At 33.5% G+C, this 13,357-nt stretch overlaps 1 protein-coding gene and 5 non-coding genes across 6 annotated transcripts in view; all 6 read left to right on the top strand.

Moving 5' to 3' along the window:
* spel1 (DNA mismatch repair protein spel1) overlaps nt 1-13,357 on the top strand; it is a 275,109-nt gene that overhangs the window by 170,057 nt on the left and 91,695 nt on the right. The window lies entirely within an intron of this gene.
* On the top strand, nt 1,518-1,659 carry LOC145668779 (U4 spliceosomal RNA). The gene has a single exon (XR_014128096.1). It is a non-coding gene; the product is annotated as a U4 spliceosomal RNA (small nuclear RNA).
* LOC145668775 (U4 spliceosomal RNA) lies at nt 4,049-4,190 on the top strand. The gene has a single exon (XR_014128095.1). It is a non-coding gene; the product is annotated as a U4 spliceosomal RNA (small nuclear RNA).
* LOC145668805 (U4 spliceosomal RNA) lies at nt 6,590-6,731 on the top strand. The gene has a single exon (XR_014128100.1). It is a non-coding gene; the product is annotated as a U4 spliceosomal RNA (small nuclear RNA).
* Nucleotides 9,122-9,263, top strand: LOC145668722 (U4 spliceosomal RNA). Its single transcript, XR_014128079.1, has one exon. It is a non-coding gene; the product is annotated as a U4 spliceosomal RNA (small nuclear RNA).
* On the top strand, nt 11,649-11,790 carry LOC145668718 (U4 spliceosomal RNA). The gene has a single exon (XR_014128078.1). It is a non-coding gene; the product is annotated as a U4 spliceosomal RNA (small nuclear RNA).

Raw genomic sequence — 13,357 nt, 5'->3', positions numbered from 1 at the left:
TGCAGAAGGCAAACTCGCAAAGTAAGGAGGCGAAGTAATCAGAATTTTAGATTGATTTATTTTTTAGTGCAGTGAATCAGGATATTGAACAGTTTCCCTTTTTTGAAAGATTGAAACTGAAAGATTAGAACATACGCGAATGTTGGCTGTGCATCTGAAAAATTGTTTTGAAGTTAGGATTAGAATTACAACATTAGGCATATTCTCTGTTGTGCTAATGTCATAGACTGGTTAAAGAAACAAGTTGTTAATCGGGTTCTTCTGTTCGTGTAAATTTTTCAGTAAAGTACATAATGTTCATATCGTAGAGTAAGTGTTGCACGGATGAAGGAAAGGAAAGTCTGAAGAAACGACTCCTTCAAGATATGCCTGTGAAATGTAAAATAGAGGTTATTAAATATAGTTAACGATTGTCGGCAAATAAATTACCTTGAAAGTTATAGTGTTTCACAATATAGAGAAATATTGGAAAATGTTGAAAGGATTGACGTATGTTTTAATTTTCATTGGTTTCGGTTTTAGTATTTTAATCCAACCGAAATTCCGGAGGAACAAATGCTTTTATAATTGGTTCTAACGACACCGAAACTTAAATCGAAGGGATGTGCATAGTCATATGAGATCAGCGCGCAATAATTTTGATTACTGTACGACTTCAAAATTTATCCGTTTAACTTTTTATGTTTACTGTTTAAAACAACTGAATTTCCGTTGCAACTCGGGAAGTTGACATTCGATGATATCCGTTATTCATTTCGAGTACATCCGAAGTTAGCTGCAGCAAGCACAGATACATAACAATTATTGTGGACTTACGTAAACTTTCAAGTACAAAAGAAAATGGTCTGTAATCGGAAGGAATTTTGAAAAAAAATCAGGAACTTGCTCTTTTATTATTATAAAGTCTGCAGAATACGGTAAGATTACCTGTCGTTTGTATCTGGCTCCAGAGAGAAGAAAAATGACCGCGTAGTAGATAGAGTTTCTCTAGTACTATTTCATCAGATTACATTTGATATCTGAATTAAATAATAAGCACTAGTGTAGTTCTGTTTCCTTAGTTTTATATGGAATAATTATCGTACTTAATGTTGTTACATGAAATACATTTTTGGTGATTCCCTGTAATAATAAAAATATCACCATCAAATTGCGAAGATTGTTTCAAAATTTTCCGTTAGGTGAAAAGAAAGCATTTCACGTTAACTAAAAAAAAAAAACTTCCAAGGTCACGGCACGATCTTTCGTTGTCTCGAAATGAAGTATTTGTTACTCATAATTAGACGCTAGATGGCAGCAGTTAATACTTTGCCGTCGATTGGATCACTCTCGTGAGAAAAAATTGAGTGTAGTTGTTCTTTTCTTTTATACATTTTTGCATACAAACTTCTAACATACGATTTACATTCTCTAGAACATAATACTTCCACCTATGTAGGACTAGTTGAAATGTTGGGATACTCCAAGGAAGTGAGTGAGTGATCTGAAATTGGAGTGTTATCAACGTGAGTGAGAGTATCTTTGCGCAGTGGCGATATCGTAACCAATGAGGTGTAACCGAGGTGCGATTATTGCTATTTGAAAACTTTATACCAATACCCCGCCTAGACGACGTGTTAAACCGTCGGCCAAGGCAATCTTTGATAACTTCTACGGAAGTAGTGACTACAATGAAATAGCAGCATATGTTTGAAAGTGTGCTTCTTGCACTCCATGAGAAGAGTATCATTTCGTAAATCCCTTTTGGAAGGAATTCTAATTATCCTAATAGAAAAGATTTGTCAGTTTCTTTCCTCAATCGTTGCCTTTTCTAATGCCGTAGACTTAGTTAATTACAATTTAAATTAAACAGGCTGTCTACCTTTCACGAATTCAGAAAACGGTCATGAAAGTCAAGAAATTTATCTTTTGGGTCACGATTTTTGTTATTTGTACAAATATAAGTATAGACTGGAAACTTTCGTTCTATAAAACGTCAAAATTCAGTACCAAAAATGCCGTTGATCGGCTTTAGACGCTACCAAATTGCAAGGAAAGCACGCTTGTATCGCATGAATGAAAATTCGGCTAAATTCGCTCTTGAGAATGTTACTAAATTTTATTGTTTGGGAAAGAAAAGGTCACGAAATTTGATTTTGGAAATTTAGTAGACACACTATTAAATAAAGAATTGCTTATTATGTTGAAATTCGTCCGTAGTTGTGACGAACTACCTCTATGTTCGTTTCCATTTTCTTGAGTTCGTTGATAGATAGGGATCACTATCTGAGTGATGATTATTAACGAACTATAGCAATTTGTTCCATGGGAACATCTTTTCCTTCGACTTTCCATAAAGAAAACAGGAGAAGAAAGGGATTTCTGCATATATATAATTAAATGGAATAATACATGTAGTAGTCAATTATGTCTAAGGTTGTTACGACATATTCAGTGTGTTTTGTTGATCTGTTTCGTACTAGATACTGATCATTAGGGATAGTGTTACACTGCTAAAAGAACAACAATTTCTTTAGTGATAGCATTAAACAAAAGATAAAGAAATGCAGAAGGCAAACTCGCGAAGTAAGGAAGCGAAGTAATCAGAATTTTAGATTGATTTATTTTTTAGTGCAGTGAATCAGGATATTGAACAGTTTCCCTTTTTTGAAAGATTGAAACTGAAAGATTAGAACATACGCGAATGTTGGCTGTGCGTCTGAAAAATTGTTTTGAAGTTAGGATTAGAATTACAACATTAGGCATATTCTCTTGTGTTATTGTCATAGACTGGTTAGAGAAACAAGTTGTTAATCCGGTTCTTCTCTTCGTGTAAATTTTTTAGTAAAGTATATAATGTTGATATCGTAGAGTAAGTGTTGCACGGATGAAGGAAAGGAAAGTCTGAAGAAACGACTCCTTCAAGATACGCCTGTGAAATGTAAAATAGAGGTTATTAAATATAGTTAACGATTGTCGGCAAATAAATTACCTTGTAAGTTATAGTGTTTCACAATATAGAGAAATATTGGAAAATGTTAAAAGGATTGACGTATGTTTTAATTTTCATTGGTTTCGGTTTTAGTATTTTAATCCAACCGAAATTCCGGAGGAACAAATGTTTTTATAATTGGTTCTAACGACACCGAAACTTAAATCGAAGGAATGTGCATAGTCATATGAGATCAGCGCGCAATAATTTTGATTACTGTACGCCTTCAAAATTTATCCGTTTAACTTTTATTGTTTACTGTTTAAAACAACTGAATTTCCGTTGCAACTCATGAAGTTGACATTCGATGATATCCGTTATTCATTTCGAGTACATCCGAAGTTAGCTGCAGCAAGCACAGATACATAACAATTATTGTGGACTTACGTAAACTTTCAAGTACAAAAGGAAAATGGTCTGTAATCGGAAGGAATTTTGAAAAAAATTCAGGAACTTGCTCTTTTATTATTATAAACTCTGCAGAATACGGAAAGATAATCCGTCGTTTGTATCTGGCTCCAGAGAGAAGAAAAAAGACCCCTTACTAGATAGTTTCTCTAGTACTATTTCATCACATTACATTTGATATCTGAATTAAATAATAAGCACTAGTGTAGTTCTGTTTCCTAAGTTTTATATTGAATAATTATCGTACTTAATGTTGTTACATGAAATACATTTTTGGTGATTCCCTGTAATAATAAAAATTTCAACAGCAATTTGCGAAGATTTTTTTTAAAATTTCCTGTTAGGTGAAAAGAAAACATTTCACCTTAACTAAAAAAAAAAAAAACTTCCAAGGTCACGACACAATGAAATGAAGTATTTGTTACTCATAATGAGACGCTAGATGGCAGCAGTTAATACTTTGCCGTCGATTGGATCACTCTCGTGAGAAAAAATTGAGTGTAGTTGTTCTTTTCTTTTACACATTTTTGCATACAAACTTCTAACATACGATTTACATTCTCTAGAACATAATACTTCCACCTATGTAGGACTAGTTGAAATGTTGGGATACTCCAAGGTAGTGAGTGAGTGATCTGAAATTGGAGTGTTATCAACGTGAGTGAGAGTATCTTTGCGCAGTGGCGATATCGTAACCAATGAGGTGTAACCGAGGTGCGATTATTGCTATTTGAAAACTTTATACCAATACCCCGCCTAGACGACGTGTTAAACCGTCGGCTAAGGCAATTTTTCATAACTTCTACGGAAGTAGTGACTACAATGAAATAGCAGCATATGTTTGAAAGTGTGCTTCTTGCACTCCATGAGAAGAGTATCATTTCGTAAATCCCTTTTGGAAGGAATTCTAATTATCCTAATAGAAAAGATTTGTCAGTTTCTTTCCTCAGTCGTTGCCTTTTCTAATGCCGTAGACTTAGTTAATTACAATTTAAATTAAACAGGCTGTCTATCGGTCACGAATTCAGAAAACGGTCATGAAAGTCAAGAAATTTATCTTTTGGGTCACGATTTTTATTATTTGTACAAATATAAGTATAGACTGGAAACTTTCGTTCTATAAAACGTCAAAATTCAGTACCAAAAATGCCTTTTGATCGGCTTTAGACGCTACCAAATTGCAAGGAAAGCACGCTTGTATCGCATGAATGAAAATTCGGCTAAATTCGCTCTTGAGAATGTTACTAAATTTTATTGTTTGGGAAAGAAAAGGTCACGAAATTTGATTTTGGAAATTTAGTAGACACACTATTAAATAAAGAATTGCTTATTATGTTGAAATTCGTCCGTAGTTGTGACGAACTACCTCTATGTTCGTTTCCATTTTCTTGAGTTCGTTGATAGATAGGGATTACTATCTGAGTGATAATTATTAACGAACTATAGCAATTTGTTCCATGGGAACATCTTTTCCTTCGACTTTCCATAAAGAAAACAGGAGAAGAAAGGGATTTCTGCATATATATAATTAAATGGAATAATACATGTAGTAGTCAATTATGTCTAAGGTTGTTACGACATATTCAGTGTGTTTTGTCGATCTGTTTCGTACTAGATACTGATCATTAGGGATAGTGTTACACTGCTAAAAGAACAACAATTTCTTTAGTGATAGCATTAAACAAAAGATAAAGAAATGCAGAAGGCAAACTCGCAAAGTAAGGAGGCGAAGTAATCAGAATTTTAGATTGATTTATTTTTTAGTGCAGTGAATCAGGATATTGAACAGTTTCCCTTTTTTGAAAGATTGAAACTGAAAGATTAGAACATACGCGAATGTTGGCTGTGCATCTGAAAAATTGTTTTGAAGTTAGGATTAGAATTACAACATTAGGCATATTCTCTGTTGTGCTAATGTCATAGACTGGTTAAAGAAACAAGTTGTTAATCGGGTTCTTCTGTTCGTGTAAATTTTTCAGTAAAGTATATAATGTTGATATCGTAGAGTAAGTGTTGCACGGATGAAGGAAAGGAAAGTCTGAAGAAACGACTCCTTCAAGATATGCCTGTGAAATGTAAAATAGAGGTTATTAAATATAGTTAACGATTGTCGGCAAATAAATTACCTTGTAAGTTATAGTGTTTCACAATATAGAGAAATATTGGAAAATGTTGAAAGGATTGACGTATGTTTTAATTTTCATTGGTTTCGGTTTTAGTGTTTTAATCCAACCGAAATTCCGGAGGAACAAATGTTTTTATAATTGGTTCTAACGACACCGAAACTTAAATCGAAGGGATGTGCATAGTCATATGAGATCAGCGCGCAATAATTTTGATTACTGTACGCCTTCAAAATTTATCCGTTTAACTTTTAATGTTTACTGTTTAAATCAACTGAATTTCCGTTGCAACTCGGGAAGTTGACATTCGATGATATCCGTTATTCATTTCGAGTACATCCGAAGTTAGCTGCAGCAAGCACAGATACATAACAATTATTGTGGACTTACGTAAACTTTCAAGTACAAAAGGAAAATGGTCTGTAATCGGAAGGAATTTTGAAAAAAATTCAGGAACTTGCTCTTTTATTATTATAAACTCTGCGCAATACGGAAAGATAATCCGTCGTTTGTATCTGGCTCCAGAGAGAAGAAAAAAGACCCCTTACTAGATAGTTTCTCTAGTACTATTTCATCAGATTACATTTGATATCTGAATTAAATAATAAGCACTAGTGTAGTTCTGTTTCCTAAGTTTTATATTGAATAATTATCGTACGTAATGTTGTTACATGAAATACATTTTTGGTGATTCCCTGTAATAATAAAAATTTCAACATCAATTTGCGAAGATTTTTTTTAAAATTTCCTGTTAGGTGTAAAGAAAACATTTCACGTTAACTAAAAAAAAAAAAAAAAAAAAACTTCCAAGGTCACGACACAATGAAATGAAGTATTTGTTAGTCATAATGAGACGCTAGATGGCAGCAGTTGATACTTTGCCGTCGATTGGATCACTCTCGTGAGAAAAAATTAAGTGTAGTTGTTCTTTTCTTTTATACATTTTTGCATACAAACTTCTAACATACGATTTACATTCTCTAGAACATAATACTTCTACCTATGTAGGACTAGTTGAAATGTTGGGATACTCCAAGGTAGTGAGTGAGTGATCTGAAATTGGAGTGTTATCAACGTGAGTGAGAGTATCTTTGCGCAGTGGCGATATCGTAACCAATGAGGTGTAACCGAGGTGCGATTATTGCTATTTGAAAACTTTATACCAATACCCCGCCTAGACGACGTGATAAACCGTCGGCTAAGGGAAATTTTGATAACTTCTACGGAAGTAGTGACTACAATGAAATAGCAGCATATGTTTAAAAGTGTGCTTCTTGCACTCCATGAGAAGAGTATCATTTCGTAAATCCCTTTTGGAAGGAGTTCTAATTATCCTAATAGAAAAGATTTGTCAGTTTCTTTCCTCAGTCGTTGCTTTTTCTAATGCCGTAGACTTAGTTAATTACAATTTAAATTAAACAGGCTGTCTATCGGTCACGAATTCAGAAAACGGTCATGAAAGTCAAGAAATTTATCTTTTGGGTCACGATTTTTGTTATTTGTACAAATATAAGTATAGATTGGAAACTTTCGTTCTATAAAACGTCAAAATTCAGTACCAAAAATGCCTTTGATCGGCTTTAGACGCTACCAAATTGCAAGGAAAGCACGCTTGTATCGCATGAATGAAAATTCGGCTAAATTCGCTCTTGAGAATGTTACTAAATTTTATTGTTTGGGAAAGAAAAGGTCACGAAATTTGATTTTGGAAATTTAGTAGACACACTATTAAATAAAGAATTGCTTATTATGTTGAAATTCGTCCGTAGTTGTGACGAACTACCTCTATGTTCGTTTCCATTTTCTTGAGTTCGTTGATAGATAGGGATCACTATCTGAGTGATGATTATTAACGAACTATAGCAATTTGTTCCATGGGAACATCTTTTCCTTCGACTTTCCATAAAGAAAACAGGAGAAGAAAGGGATTTCTGCATATATATAATTAAATGGAATAATACATGTAGTAGTCAATTATGTCTAAGGTTGTTACGACATATTCAGTGTGTTTTGTTGATCTGTTTCGTACTAGATACTGATCATTAGGGATAGTGTTACACTGCTAAAAGAACAACAATTTCTTTAGTGATAGCATTAAACAAAAGATAAAGAAATGCAGAAGGCAAACTCGCAAAGTAAGGAGGCGAAGTAATCAGAATTTTAGATTGATTTATTTTTTAGTGCAGTGAATCAGGATATTGAACAGTTTCTTTTTTTTTGAAAGATTGAAACTGAAGATTAGAACATACGCGAATGTTGGCTGTGCGTCTGAAAAATTGTTTTGAAGTTAGGATTAGAATTACAACATTAGGCATATTCTCTTTTGTGCTAATGTCATAGACTGGTTAAAGAAACAAGTTGTTAATCGGGTTCTTCTGTTCGTGTAAATTTTTCAGTAAAGTATATAATGTTGATATCGTAGAGTAAGTGTTGCACGGATGAAGGAAAGGAAAGTCTGAAGAAACGACTCCTTCAAGATATGCCTGTGAAATGTAAAATAGAGGTTATTAAATATAGTTAACGATTGTCGGCAAATAAATTACCTTGTAAGTTATAGTGTTTCACAATATAGAGAAATATTGGAAAATGTTGAAAGGATTGACGTATGTTTTAATTTTCATTGGTTTCGGTTTTAGTATTTTAATCCAACCGAAATTCCGGAGAAACAAATGTTTTTATAATTGGTTCTAGCGACACCGAAACTCAAATCGAAGGGATGTGCATAGTCATATGAGATCAGCGCGCAATAATTTTGATTACTGTACGCCTTCAAAATTTATCCGTTTAACTTTTATTGTTTACTGTTTAAAACAACTGAATTTCCGTTGCAACTCGGGAAGTTGACATTCGATGATATGCGTTATTCATTTCGAGTACATCCGAAGTTAGCTGCAGCAAGCACAGATACATAACAATTATTGTGGACTTACGTAAACTTTCAAGTACAAAAGGAAAATGGTCTGTAATCGGAAGGAATTTTGAAAAAAATTCAGGAACTTGCTCTTTTATTATTATAAACTCTGCAAAATACGGAAAGATAATCCGTCGTTTGTATCTGGCTCCAGAGAGAAGAAAAAAGACCCCTTACTAGATAGTTTCTCTAGTACTATTTCATCAGATTACATTTGATATCTGAATTAAATAATAAGCACTAGTGTAGTTCTGTTTCCTAAGTTTTATATTGAATAATTATCGTACTTAATGTTGTTACATGAAATACATTTTTGGTGATTCCCTGTAATAATAAAAATTTCAACATCAATTTGCGAAGATTTTTTTAAAATTTCCTGTTAGGTGAAAAGAAAACATTTCACGTTAGCTAAAAAAAAAAAAAACTTCCAAGGTCACGACACAATGAAATGAAGTATTTGTTACTCATAATGAGACGCTAGATGGCAGCAGTTAATACTTTGCCGTCGATTGGATCACTCTCGTGAGAAAAAATTGAGTGTAGTTGTTCTTTTCTTTTACACATTTTTGCATACAAAGTTCTAACATACGATTTACATTCTCTAGAACATAATACTTCCACCTATGTAGGACTAGTTGAAATGTTGGGATACTCCAAGGTAGTGAGTGAGTGATCTGAAATTGGAGTGTTATCAACGTGTGTGAGAGTATCTTTGCGCAGTGGCGATATCGTAACCAATGAGGTGTAACCGAGGTGCGATTATTGCTATTTGAAAACTTTATACCAATACCCCGCCTAGACGACGTGTTAAACCGTCGGCTAAGGCAATTTTTGATAACTTCTACGGAAGTAGTGACTACAATGAAATAGCAGCATGTTTGAAAGTGTGCTTCTTGCACTCCATGAGAAGAGTATCATTTCGTAAATCCCTTTTGGAAGGAATTCTAATTATCCTAATAGAAAAGATTTGTCAGTTTCTTTCCTCAATCGTTGTCTTTTCGAATGCCGTAGACTTAGTTAATTACAATTTAAATTAAGCAGGCTGTCTGTCGGTCACGAATTCAGAAAACGGTCATGAAAGTCAAGAAATTTATCTTTTGGGTCACGATTTTTGTTATTTGTACAAATATAAGTATAGATTGGAAACTTTCGTTCTATAAAACGTCAAAATTCAGTACCAAAAATGCCTTTGATCGGCTTTAGACGCTACCAAATTGCAAGGAAAGCACGCTTGTATCGCATGAATGAAAATTCGGCTAAATTCGCTCTTGAGAATGTTACTAAATTTTATTGTTTGGGAAAGAAAAGGTCAGGAAATTTGATTTTGGAAATTTAGTAGACACACTATTAAATAAAGAATTGCTTATTATGTTGAAATTCGTCCGTAGTTGTGACGAACTACCTCTATGTTCGTTTCCATTTTCTTGAGTTCGTTGATAGATAGGGATCACTATCTGAGTGATGATTATTAACGAACTATAGCAATTTGTTCCATGGGAACATCTTTTCCTTCGACTTTCCATAAAGAAAACAGGAGAAGAAAGGGATTTCTGCATATATATAATTAAATGGAATAATACATGTAGTAGTCAATTATGTCTAAGGTTGTTACGACATATTCAGTGTGTTTTGTTGATCTGTTTCGTACTAGATACTGATCATTAGGGATAGTGTTACACTGCTAAAAGAACAACAATTTCTTTAGTGATAGCATTAAACAAAAGATAAAGAAATGCAGAAGGCAAACTCGCAAAGTAAGGAGGCGAAGTAATCAGAATTTTAGATTGATTTATTTTTTAGTGCAGTGAATCAGGATATTGAACAGTTTCTTTTTTTTGAAAGATTGAAACTGAAGATTAGAACATACGCGAATGTTGGCTGTGCGTCTGAAAAATTGTTTTGAAGTTAGGATTAGAATTACAACATTAGGCATATTCTCTTTTGTGCTAATGTCATAGACTGGTTAAAGAAACAAGTTGTTAATCGGGTTCTTCTGTTCGTGTAAATTTTTCAGTAAAGTATATAATGTTGATATCGTAGAGTAAGTGTTGCACGGATGAAGGAAAGGAAAGTCTGAAGAAACGACTCCTTCAAGATATGCCTGTGAAATGTAAAATAGAGGTTATTAAATATAGTTAACGATTGTCGGCAAATAAATTACCTTGTAAGTTATAGTGTTTCACAATATAGAGAAATATTGGAAAATGTTGAAAGGATTGACGTATGTTTTAATTTTCATTGGTTTCGGTTTTAGTATTTTAATCCAACCGAAATTCCGGAGGAACAAATGTTTTTATAATTGGTTCTAGCGACACCGAAACTCAAATCGAAGGGATGTGCATAGGTCATATGAGATCAGCGCGCAATAATTTTGATTACTGTACGCCTTCAAAATTTATCCGTTAACTTTTATTGTTTACTGTTTAAAACAACTGAATTTCCGTTGCAACTCGGGAAGTTGACATTCGATGATATCCGTTATTCATTTCGAGTACATCCGAAGTTAGCTGCAGCAAGCACAGATACATAACAATTATTGTGGACTTACGTAAACTTTCAAGTACAAAAGGAAAATGGTCTGTAATCGGAAGGAATTTTGAAAAAAATTCAGGAACTTGCTCTTTTATTATTATAAACTCTGCAGAATACGGAAAGATAATCCGTCGTTTGTATCTGGCTCCAGAGAGAAGAAAAAAGACCCCTTACTAGATAGTTTCTCTAGTACTATTTCATCAGATTACATTTGATATCTGAATTAAATAATAAGCACTAGTGTAGTTCTGTTTCCTAAGTTTTATATTGAATAATTATCGTACTTAATGTTGTTACATGAAATACATTTTTGGTGATTCCCTGTAATAATAAAAATTTCAACATCAATTTGCGAAGATTTTTTTAAAATTTCCTGTTAGGTGAAAAGAAAACATTTCACGTTAGCTAAAAAAAAAAAACTTCCAAGGTCACGACACAATGAAATGAAGTATTTGTTACTCATAATGAGACGCTAGATGGCAGCAGTTAATACTTTGCCGTCGATTGGATCACTCTCGTGAGAAAAAATTGAGTGTAGTTGTTCTTTTCTTTTACACATTTTTGCATACAAACTTCTAACATACGATTTACATTCTCTAGAACATAATACTTCCACCTATGTAGGACTAGTTGAAATGTTGGGATACTCCAAGGTAGTGAGTGAGTGATCTGAAATTGGAGTGTTATCAACGTGAGTGAGAGTATCTTTGCGCAGTGGCGATATCGTAACCAATGAGGTGTAACCGAGGTGCGATTATTGCTATTTGAAAACTTTATACCAATACCCCGCCTAGACGACGTGTTAAACCGTCGGCTAAGGCAATTTTTGATAACTTCTACGGAAGTAGTGACTACAATGAAATAGCAGCATGTTTGAAAGTGTGCTTCTTGCACTCCATGAGAAGAGTATCATTTCGTAAATCCCTTTTGGAAGGAATTCTAATTATCCTAATAGAAAAGATTTGTCAGTTTCTTTCCTCAGTCGTTGCCTTTTCTAATGCCGTAGACTTAGTTAATTACAATTTAAATTAAACAGGCTATCTATCGGTCACGAATTCAGAAAACGGTCATGAAAGTCAAGAAATTTATCTTTTGGGTCACGATTTTTGTTATTTGTACAAATATAAGTATAGATTGGAAACTTTCGTTCTATAAAACGTCAAAATTCAGTACCAAAAATGCCTTTGATCGGCTTTAGACGCTACCAAATTGCAAGGAAAGCACGCTTGTATCGCATGAATGAAAATTCGGCTAAATTCGCTCTTGAGAATGTTACTAAATTTTATTGTTTGGGAAAGAAAAGGTCAGGAAATTTGATTTTGGAAATTTAGTAGACACACTATTAAATAAAGAATTGCTTATTATGTTGAAATTCGTCCGTAGTTGTGACGAACTACCTCTATGTTCGTTTCCATTTTCTTGAGTTCGTTGATAGATAGGGATCACTATCTGAGTGATGATTATTAACGAACTATAGCAATTTGTTCCATGGGAACATCTTTTCCTTCGACTTTCCATAAAGAAAACAGGAGAAGAAAGGGATTTCTGCATATATATAATTAAATGGAATAATACATGTAGTAGTCAATTATGTCTAAGGTTGTTACGACATATTCAGTGTGTTTTGTTGATCTGTTTCGTACTAGATACTGATCATTAGGGATAGTGTTACACTGCTAAAAGAACAACAATTTCTTTAGTGATAGCATTAAACAAAAGATAAAGAAATGCAGAAGGCAAACTCGCAAAGTAAGGAGGCGAAGTAATCAGAATTTTAGATTGATTTATTTTTTAGTGCAGTGAATCAGGATATTGAACAGTTTCTTTTTTTTTTGAAAGATTGAAACTGAAGATTAGAACATACGCGAATGTTGGCTGTGCGTCTGAAAAATTGTTTTGAAGTTAGGATTAGAATTACAACATTAGGCATATTCTCTTTTGTGCTAATGTCATAGACTGGTTAAAGAAACAAGTTGTTAATCGGGTTCTTCTGTTCGTGTAAATTTTTCAGTAAAGTATATAATGTTGATATCGTAGAGTAAGTGTTGCACGGATGAAGGAAAGGAAAGTCTGAAGAAACGACTCCTTCAAGATATGCCTGTGAAATGTAAAATAGAGGTTATTAAATATAGTTAACGATTGTCGGCAAATAAATTACCTTGTAAGTTATAGTGTTTCACAATATAGAGAAATATTGGAAAATGTTGAAAGGATTGACGTATGTTTTAATTTTCATTGGTTTCGGTTTTAGTATTTTAATCCAACCGAAATTCCGGAGGAACAAATGTTTTTATAATTGGTTCTAGCGACACCGAACCTCAAATCGAAGGGATGTGCATAGTCATATGAGATCAGCGCGCAATAATTTTGATTACTGTACGCCTTCAAAATTTATCCGTTTAACTTTTATTG

The sequence above is a fragment of the Thermobia domestica genome, chromosome 1, assembly GCF_964235325.1.
Source record: "Thermobia domestica chromosome 1, izTheDome1.hap1.1, whole genome shotgun sequence".
In the NCBI taxonomy this organism is placed as follows: domain Eukaryota; kingdom Metazoa; phylum Arthropoda; class Insecta; order Zygentoma; family Lepismatidae; genus Thermobia; species Thermobia domestica.
Note: the sequence above shows the minus strand (reverse complement) of the source record. Positions and strands in the feature narration are given on the sequence as shown.